This window comes from Bison bison, unplaced genomic scaffold, assembly GCF_000754665.1.
Source record: "Bison bison bison isolate TAMUID 2011002044 unplaced genomic scaffold, Bison_UMD1.0 scf7180017864336, whole genome shotgun sequence".
In the NCBI taxonomy this organism is placed as follows: Eukaryota; Metazoa; Chordata; class Mammalia; order Artiodactyla; family Bovidae; genus Bison; species Bison bison.
The window spans coordinates 977,759-983,595 of record NW_011494908.1 but is presented as its reverse complement, the minus strand read 5'-3'; positions in this window follow the sequence as shown (position 1 = coordinate 983,595).

Genomic DNA, 5,837 nt, shown 5'->3' with positions numbered 1-5,837 from the left:
TGTGGTTTGCCCTTCTCTTCTCCAGTGGACCACATTTTGTCAGAACTGTCCACCATGACCCGTCCATCTTGGGTGGCCCTACATGGCATGGCTCATAGTTTCATTGAGCTAGACAAGGCTGTGGTCCATGTGATCAGATTGGTCAGTTTTCTGTGATTGTGGTTTTCAATCTGTCTGCCCTCTAATTGAAGAAGGATGAGAGGCTCATGGAAGCCTCCTGATGGCAGACACTACCTGAGGGGAAAACTGGGTCTTGTTTTGGTGGGCAGAGCCATGCTCAGTAAATCTTTAACCCAACTTTCTGTTAATTGGTGGGGCTGTGTTCTCTCCCTGTTGTTTTATCTGAGGCCAAACTATGGTGGAGGTAATGAGGATAATGGCGACCTCCTTCAAAAGGCCCCATGCAGCCCTGCACTCAGTGCCCCCAGCCCTGCAACAGGCCACCAGCAACCCACACCTCTGCTGGAGACTCCTGGACCCTCCTGGGCAAGTCTGGGTCAGTCTCTTGTGGGGTCACTGTTCCTTTCTCCTGGGTCCTGGTGCACACAAGCTTTTGTTTGTGCCTGCCAAGAGTCTGTTTCCCCAGTCCTGTGTAAGTTCTGGCGGCTCTGTGGTGGGGTTAATGGCGACCTCCTCCAAGAGGGCTTATGCCACACCCAGGTCTGCTGCACCCAGAGCCCCTGCCCCTGCGGCAGGCCACTGCTGACCCGCACCTCAGCAGGAGACACTCAAACGCGGTTCTGGCTCAGTCTCTGTGGGGTCTCTGGGTCTTGGTGCTCACAAGGTTTGTTTGAGCCCTCGGAGCATCTTTGACAGGTAGGGGGTTTGATTCTAAATGCAATTTTGCCCCTCTTGCCATCTTGCTTGGGCTTCTCCTTTGCCCTTGGACGTGGGGTACCTTTTTTTTGGTGGGATCCAGCATTCTCCTGTAGATGGTTGTTCAGCAGAAAGTTGTAAGTTTGGAGTTTTCACAGGAGGTGAGTGCACGTCCTTCTACTCCGCCATCTTGGATTTCTAAGAACCTCAGATCGGCAGTACCCTATAATGTCTGTTTTTTTGTGACTGCTGTAGGGTACTATAGCAGTATCCTTTAATGCCTATAGGAGAAGCAGTATTGTATAAAGTGTGTCTTTTTGGTTTATTTCACTTAGCATAATGTTCTTTGGGTTCATACAGGTTGTGTCAGAATTTCCTTCCTTTTTAAAGGCCGAATAGTATTCCATTGTATGCAGATGTCACATTTTGCTTGTTCATTCATTCCTCGATGGACACCTGGATTGCAAGCTCTTGTTTGTGGCTGCTGGGGACAAACATCTCTTCTAAATTCTGCTTTCAATTCTTCTGGATGTAAACCCAGCAGTGGTATTGCTGGATCATATGCAATTAGTCACCTAACTTTTAAAAATATTTTTAAAAAGGGTATGTTCTCTACATGTATTAATTGCCAATGAATAAATGAACACCTGGGCAAAACAAAGAAACCTGGATATTATTTCGTACAAATACACATGCCAATATTGTATTCTGACATTCTTCCTTTCTTTCTCCAGTCAGTACCACTTAGCATCTTTACTCCTTAACCACTCCACAATAAAGAGATATAATAAGTCAGCCAAGAAAGAGTAGGATAAATATGACACTTTAGAGAGCAGTATTCGACTTCAACAGCCCTGAAGAACCAAAAACGACCAAATAAAAAGTGGGTGGAATATGGAAAGATTTGAAGCCAAAAAATTGAGAGGAAATGAAAAGACTACTTTTACATTTCAGGGGAAAGTGTTATCTATGTTCCCATTTAAAATTTTAGGTGACTTTTCATATAAAATCTGGGTTGAAAAGTTACATAAAAGTGGTTTTACAAAACATGTTAGGTAGACCTTTTTCCCTGAAGCGCTGTTGGAAATGCCTGTGGGAACAATGACAGTTTTTATTTTCTCTTTTGGGGCAGGAACACTGAATAGGATCACTTACATTTTATAACAGTATACTTTTATTCTTTCAATTTAGATTCCATATGCTGGTATTTTCCTTTATATTTTCTAGGAGAGAAATTACCTTCATGGTTCATACCTCCATAGCAATCCTTTAAAAAATTCTGACTGGAGAATTAGGGTAGCAAAAATGTCAGCGGTTTTAATAGACAGTATATTTCAAAAATTGTTCGTGAAATTATGCAATTAATAAGCCATGCATTGGGACAGACTGAACAAGCAAGGGAATCAGTTTCTGGGAGGATCAGATTAGTGGCTGGGGATCCGGCTGTCTGCACTCTGCTGCCCCCCTACGGAAGGGGATGAGATTGCAGGCAGAAAAAGTGTGAATGCTGATCAAAGTCATCTTATTAGTATTATTGATTCTTCTATCAATTGTGCTGGATACCCTCTGGAAGGGAAAGTCAAGGTGCCCCCAGTGTGAAGTCAGATCGTGACACAGGGACCCCTGGACTATTTGTTATCATGAACTCTTTCTCTCAGTCTGCAGAGCTATACAGCCCAAGTGTGAACAGACACAGGGATTGGGGGACCAACTGGACTCGGCACAGTTGGTGACGTGGGGCTTAAAGGGCTGTGCTCAGTAAAGGAGTGAGTCCAGTCTTTCATATCCAGCTGGCTTCCAGCACACTGTCTGCCCAAGTCAGTTTTTTTGTTGTAAGATGCATTGAAGGCTGATAGCAGTGGACTCGGAGAAGGCAATGGCACTCCACTCCAGTACTCTTGCCTGGAAAATCCCATGGACAGAGGAGCCTGGTAGGCTGCAGTCCATGGGGTCGCTAAGAGTTGGACACGACTGAGCAACTTCACTTTCACTTTTCACTTTCATGCATTGGAGAAGGAAAGGGCAACCCACTCCAGTGTTCTTGCCTGGAGAATCCCAGGGACGGGGGAGCCTGGTGGGCTGCCGTCTATGGGTCGCACAGAGTTGGACACGACTGAAGCGACTTAGCAGCAGCAGCAGCAGCAGTTGACTATTTAACATCCTTGTCTTACAATACAGGGTACAGGCTTACCAAGTGGCTCAGTGGTTAAGAATCTGCCTGCCAATGCAGGAGACACAAGAGATGTGAGTTCAATTCCTGGGTTGAGAGGATTCCCCTGGAGAAGGAGATGGCAACCCACTCCAGTATTCTTGCCTGGATAATTCCATGGACAGAGGAGCCTGGAGAGCCACAGTCCATGGGGTGGCAAAGAGTCCGACATGACCAAGCTAGTGCATGTGTGCACATGCATGTGCACACACACACACACACACACACACAGAATCTTATGATACAGAAGCAGAAATATGTTCTCCAAGGTTATGGACTAAAATTAGATAGTAATGGACAAGTGTTATGGACTGAGCTGTATTCCCTTGAAAGTCACACATTAAAGTCCTAATTCCCAAAGTGACTGTTTCTTGGCCTATAAGGGGATAATTAAAGGTAAACCAGCTCATATAGGCGGGGCTCTAATCCAATAGGACTGGTGTCCTTATAAGAAAAAACACCAAGGGACCTCCCTCTCTGCACCTGCATGAAGGCCACGAGAGGACGCAGCGGGAAGATGGCCTCACCAGAAACTGAACCAGCTGCCACCTTGATCTTGACTTCTAGCCTTGAGAGCTGTGAGGCTACAAATTCTTGTTAGTAAGCTGCCCTGTCTGTGCTATTTTGTTACAAAGCTTGGACAGGTGAACACAGTAGTTTATCTGTTCAATAGCTGTTCCTTTCAAGACAACCACAGTATATTAGAAGCAGAAGTTTAATTTTTTCAGAAGGAAGGATTTATTATTAGTTGCAGCATGTAAGGAGAACACCGTGGATCTTTCCCAAAACAGTGTCTCCCCAAACAGCAAAACTGGGGAAGTTTTAAGCTAAGGGAACATGCATATTCATGAAGGGGCTTGAGCAGAGGAGAACTCAGCATGGAACTGGGGAAAGGCCAACAAAGTCCAAGCTTTAGCTGAAGTCCAGTAGGAGGTTCTTTAAATACTTTGGAATCTAAATCAAAAAATTATAGTGCTAATTCCAGTAAGAGCCCAGCAGGAGAGCTACCACAGTCCTTGGTAATGATGGGTTTATAGTTACGACAGCGTCAGCACGTGGAAGCAGATGGTCCAAAACCCCCTGGTGATGGTTCCTTCTGCACCTTCACGTGGAAAGACAGAAAAGGATCTGAATTCACCGAGTGTACCTTCTGGGGAAAGCACTGGCTTTGTAGTGGAGTCAAGGGAGGAAATGGCAACCCACTCCAGTACTCTTGCCTTGAAAATCCCATGGACGGAGGAGCTTGGTGCAGGCTACTATCCATGGGGTCACAAAGAGTCGGGCACGACTGAGCAACTTCACTTCACAAGGTAGATGCTAATTTTTCCCCCATGTGCTTAAAATCATTTTTGACAGGGCTCTTGCATTTTAAAAGAAGGCGATAGCAATATTGAGGGGGATGAAAAGATTACGTTGGTAGCTGCATTGGAGAAGAGTGATGTAGAGGTTAGCCAGACGGAAAATGATTGTGGATTCCCCCCTCCCCTCAATATAGCCAATACACTTTCATGACAGTAATTTGTAATATGACTTAACGTGAACCAGTGAAGTACAGGCTAAACATCATTGCGATGTAATTCTATGAGAGAAAGAATTTTTTCATTATTATGTGTTTGTTATTTTAGACAAAATGTGTCTGTTTTTTGCCAACATAATACAATAATTTGTGAAAATGTTTGAAAAGTTATTTTGGATCTTTACAGAAAGTATCGGATATGTGCAGCCACTACTTAGGAAGAGTTTGGGGCTTTGACATTTTGGTGATCGTTTATCAGACTTAGATCACTAACAAAATCACGAATTTGACTGAATACTTTCTCAATGAAAGGGACACAGTACCGAGGACTTGCCCGGGAGCCACGGTGTACGTTGCCTGCAACTCTCATTTCTATCACTAGATGGTGATGCAGGACTTTGAAAGTTTTAAGGACGGCGCCGCTCGGAAAACATTTCAAGAAACCGGCAAATAACCGGCTTCTTTCCCCGGGGAAACATACATGTGACTTTCTTTCCCTCGACAGCAGTGTGAGTTACAACTGAGGTGATCGTTGTGGAAAAGTGTGTCACAGGCACGTATTTCAACCTCCAGCGTTCTTTACACAGATGCTCTTATGCTATATATATGCACACATGGTATATATAATATATTTGGAAGTATATATTCATATATATGATATATCTATGAAGATATATATTATATATGGAACTAAATATATGTTACATATAAATTAGGACATACACAAGAACTAGTAAAATTAGTCCAAATAAAACAAGAAAACATCGAATCACATAATATTGCTTTAAAAATATTACAGAAATAATCTAGATTAGGAAGACTAGAAAATTCAGATAACCAAAATTACAATAAAATTATTTACAATCTCTCATGGCAACCCACTCCAGTGTTCTTGCCTGGAGAATCCCAGGGACAGGGGAGCCTGGTGGGCTGCCGTCTATGGGGTCACACAGAGTCGGACACGACTGAAGTGACTTAGCAGCAGTAGCAGCAACATAGGTTTTAGAAAAGCAAGGTGGCTGCTTTGGAATATTGGAAATCTATAGCAAGAAGAGATAAGAAAGGCTTCTTCAGCAATCAATGCAAAGAATTAGAGGAAAACAACAGAATGGGAAAGACTAGGGATCTCTTCAAGAAAATCAGAGATACCAAAGGAACATTTCATGCAAAGATGAGCTCAATAAAGGACAGAAATGGTATGGACCTAACAGAAGCAGAAGATATTAAGAAGAGATGGCAAGAATACACAGAAGAACTGTACAAAAAAATCTTCACGACCCAGATAATCACGATGGT